Source organism: Gymnoscopelus microlampas, assembly GCF_963454915.1.
Source record: "Gymnoscopelus microlampas genome assembly, chromosome: 10".
Taxonomy (NCBI): domain Eukaryota; kingdom Metazoa; phylum Chordata; class Actinopteri; order Myctophiformes; family Myctophidae; genus Gymnoscopelus; species Gymnoscopelus microlampas.
In genome coordinates this window covers 19,701,587-19,706,648 of record NC_139947.1, presented here as the reverse complement: position 1 = coordinate 19,706,648, position 5,062 = coordinate 19,701,587, and positions in this window count along the sequence as shown.

Here is a 5,062-nt window from a genome sequence, read left to right as displayed (position 1 = left end):
CCTGTCTATATACTATATACTATCAAAAATGTTAGCTCTGTGACAGCCAAAGAAAAGAACAACTAATGCAAGGCTGCAGGAGGTATATTAGGGTGGGAGGATGGTATAGAGTGGAAAGGCAAGAAAGCAAGAGTGACCATAAATCAATGGAAAGTGATGACAACTCATGCTAAACGTTGACATTTAAAGGATGTACAGTTTGGTGTGGCCACATCAAGTCGGTTTGGGTTGACTAAGATGTTATCATGCTCATGTATGGAATGCTGCACTATCTACCTTGTGACACAACGCAACTTGTTTTCCAGCAGGAAATAAATGGCTTTTTAATTATATGTTGTGCAAGGTCTTCTGAATTAACGTCACCATTGTAGCTGTATTATAACGATTTGAAACCTTTCCTAATTATAAGGTTGGCATTGAAACATGCACAGTTAGGGCTTGTTAATACACAGAGATGTGCAATTTGTAGTAAAGGGCAAAGATGTGAATCAGAATCAACTTTATTTGTCACATCACACAATTACAGGTACTGTACGTGGGTGAAAAGTTCACATCAATCCGCAAGTGGAGCCTGCAGTACCACCACGGCCCAAGGAACCATCACGCCAGAAGGAAATGTTTGGATCGGGGCGGTGCAGCGGATCTGGCGCAGCGCTCAGGTCCTGGACCTGGTGAGACGAAGGAGGAGCCCGGCCAGGAGTCGACCCACAGAGCCTAGGCAGAGTACTTCCGGAGAAGCGGACTGAGTGGCCCTGTCTTGCCCTGTAGGACTGACCGTGGGTAGCTACTGGGACGTAAGTCGGGGCTTGATCAACCCTGGCTGGGTCACCTGGGCGAGGGTGTATGTTGCGAGACCCGAAACACCCTATGACCCCAGGCTACAACACTGATGATACGTCCCAGTTGCATCCATGTGATGTTTTTCCTCATTAGTAATTCTATTTATAGTGGCTCATAGGAATAGACTATGTGACAACCAGGAATAGTTTGGTGACCACAGGAGAGACTGGTGACAGCCGGAATGTAGACGGCATCCCGGGAGCAGTATGGGTTAGCGCCCCATGCTGTGTCTTCCGTGAGGAAGAAGCCCAACAAACCTGCGGTGAGGCCTTTAGGAGGGCCATTCAATCAATCCGCAAGTGGAGCCTGCAGTACCACCACGGCCCAAGGAACCATCACGCCAGAAGGAAATGTTTGGATCGGGGCGGTGCAGCGGATCTGGCGCAGCGCTCAGGTCCTGGACCTGGTGAGACGAAGGAGGAGCCCGGCCAGGAGTCGACCCACAGAGCCTAGTCCCTCCACGTGCCAGAGCCTCCCCGAGTCCCGGCAGAGTACTTCCGGAGAAGCGGACTGAGTGGCCCTGTCTTGCCCTGTAGGACTGACCGTGGGTAGCTACTGGGACGTAAGTCGGGGCTTGATCAACCCTGGCTGGGTCACCTGGGCGAGGGTGTATGTTGCGAGACCCGAAACACCCTATGACCCCAGGCTACAACACTGATGATACGTCCCAGTTGCATCCATGTGATGTTTTTCCTCATTAGTAATTCTATTTATAGTGGCTCATAGGAATAGACTATGTGACAACCAGGAATAGTTTGGTGACCACAGGAGAGACTGGTGACAGCCGGAATGTAGACGGCATCCCGGGAGCAGTATGGGTTAGCGCCCCATGCTGTGTCTTCCGTGAGGAAGAAGCCCAACAAACCCGCGGTGAGGCCTTTAGGAGGGCCATTCAATCAATCCGCAAGTGGAGCCTGCAGTACCACCACGGCCCAAGGAACCATCACGCCAGAAGGAAATGTTTGGATCGGGGCGGTGCAGCGGATCTGGCGCAGCGCTCAGGTCCTGGACCTGGTGAGACGAAGGAGGAGCCCGGCCAGGAGTCGACCCACAGAGCCTAGTCCCTCCACGTGCCAGAGCCTCCCCGAGTCCCGGCAGAGTACTTCCGGAGAAGCGGACTGAGTGGCCCTGTCTTGCCCTGTAGGACTGACCGTGGGTAGCTACTGGGACGTAAGTCGGGGCTTGATCAACCCTGGCTGGGTCACCTGGGCGAGGGTGTATGTTGCGAGACCCAAAACACCCTATGACCCCAGGCTACAACACTGATGATACGTCCCAGTTGCATCCATGTGATGTTTTTCCTCATTAACATTTGCAATTACAGAAAGAGTTCGAATTGAGAAAGAGAGGATAGAGAAAAAAGGAACACAGAACAAGTCAAATAATCGGAGGCCCCGTCAAATCAAACATAGGCCAAACAAAAGAACATTTAACACAAGGCTGCAGGAGAAACATCTTTCCACTCAAACAGAGAGCGTCTCCTTTCAAACCCCAATGGTTCTAATCAGCCCCCCGCCCACAGGAGTGGCCCAATTCTCTCACAACTTGCTACAAAAATCCCTCATGAAAAACTATATAATCTCCTACATTTCATTTTCCACCTTCACATGTGTCTCCTTCTCTAATAATCAAAAAGTGCTATATATTTCATCTCGCAATCTACTTCCGGATGGTTCGTTTTGCACCTTCTCTTGCCACATCGGTCACGGGAAAGAAATAAGCACTCTTAGCACTGCCGTGGTCTATGGAAACGACGAGCCCAAAAGTGCACCCAAATAAGCCCACAATCGCTTATACAAACAGTCAGACCTGGCAACGCAGCCTACGCCAATCATGCGTGAGAGATCTACAAGCTATGGGGCAGAGACGCCACCGTATCTTAGCAACAACTACAGCGCTCACTCTCATTGGTCGTGTCACGCTAAGAGCAGTCTCCAGACAATGGCATCTCAGAGAGCTTGCTGTAGTGTTTATATATCTATGGCTGTAGCCATCACAGTCTAGCCTGGGTGGCAGCCTGCTTCGCTGCGTTCGGCGGACTTTTTTTCTCTCTCCAGAGAGAAAAAAAAATCCGCCGAACGTAGCGAAGCAGGCTGCCACCCAGGCTAATCACAGTCAGTCGCAGCGACGACGGACAGGGCGCTGTGATAGCTGCCATGTCGCTAACGCTAACGTGGTTGTCATGCCTGCAGCGGCTGTGCAATCACTTTGTCAACAATGCACGTTCGTGTGGTGAATGTCAATATTGCTGCTCAGTTAGTCCATTGTAGATGGTGTATGTTTGTGTGTGTCTTCTGGAGAACTATGTAGCTCCACAGCAACTACAGTAACTAACGTAATGGCAGGACCGCCCCGTGCTACGCATGTTAGGCTGCATTATGGTCATGTAGTAAATTCAGATAATTTCGCTCAGATTAGAGCGAAATTATCTGCTCTAATCTGATAATAAACGTACTTGATCTGGGGACCCCCCATTCTGTTTGACTCCGTTCCACAAGTAAATATTGTGAAAATAGCCGATCTACAAGTTCGCAACGCCTCACGTTGAGAGGCTTTGTAAGCTTGTAGATCGGCTATTTTCTACATGATTGCCTCTTTCTTAGATTATTTGACAATGTGGCCCATGTTTTTATAGTATAGTTTGTTGACTACTTTTGTTGCAGAAATGGTCATTTCCTTTACTTTCGTTTTTTAATTGTCTCCGCCAAGCCGAAAGGCATGGCGCAAGACTATGTTTCACCCCCTGTCCGTCCGTCTGTGATAGCTAATCTCTCACATCGTTGACTTGATCGCAGCGAAACTTTGCACACACACTCCCTGGATGCCAATTCAGAACCTCTGCCCTATTTCTTTCACATGGCCCTGTTACAGTGCCACCAGGAGGCCGCTTTTTGCTAAACACATTTTCTCACAGTACCCCTACATATTTTGCCCAAACATCACGCAAATCGGTACACAGTATCTCCACAGTCATTAAAAAAAAGGCTCTTTCAGATTTTTCAAATTCCATCCTGATTGGCTAAAATGGCTTCCAAAGTCTGCAGGACTGCTCCGTTTGGACCAAAATGCCTCACATTATGAACACAGCATGCACTTTCCGTGCAACTTTGCACCCACATTCCCACTATGCCGAGGAAGAAATTCCACTTGAGATTTCTCTAATCAGCCTCATGGTGGCGCTATAACAGACCGATGTGGAGAGTCAGTGAGAGCTGGATAAACGAGGTAAAATGTGTCAAAAGGAGTCTGTACGGCTGTCGATATGACGTCGGTCGGAGAGGAGATATTGTGTCTTTTGGACAAACAGCAGCGTGGTGCTGATGTTTGTTGTGTGAAGCAGCTTAATGTCAGAGTGTTTGTGTTGGAGCGCCTCAGTGCGGCTGCAGAGTTCATGTGCAACCTCTTCCAGAGAGAGACAGAGACACTACAAACTCTGCTGGAGAAAAAAAAACACTGCTGGGCATTGACTTTCATATGGACATTGATCTACACACTGCAGGTATATCTGCTACACACACAACATCAAACTAAACACTACAGGTATGATGCAGCGTTTGCATTCCAGCCAGCATGCCAGCGGAGTTCCCATATGGTTTCAAGGTGGGCTAAACCATATGGACCCCATGTCAGCAATGTCAGCGGCATCCACTTCAGTCCCAACTGCGATGCCCATGCAGGCTATAAGTAGCTTCTACCTGGCCCTTAGGTGGGCCCCAACTAGCCATGTTTATGTGGGACCAAGGCGGGTCCTAACTGGGTTTGCCCATGCAGGCTTTAACTGGGTTCTACCTGGGCCCTAGGTGTACCCTAACCAACCAGAGTGCAGTGCCCATCGCTCCAATTGTTGTGACGTCAGGGCTCTCAATACTGCACATTGGTGGAGGAGGAGGGGCCGCAGGGCGACCGCACACATCGCTGAACCAATGGTAGCCCACGGATGTTTCCTCTGGGGATTTACAATCTGCCCCTCTATGCCACATATCATCCGCACTACAGGGTCTTCACTGACCGAGCCACGGCCCCACTGGCCCTCATGACGCTACGCCACTTATATGAGTTGCCAAGTGGCCGCGGGCGCTACGTGGGCGTGGCCGCGGGCTAGACGCGAGCCCCCGCGTAGCGGGGGCGAGCTTCTAGTTACTGCAATTACATAGAGTAGCAGAACATCCATTCAGACAGTATACTATAGGCATGCATTCAGCAGTGCATGTTTCTCATGCAG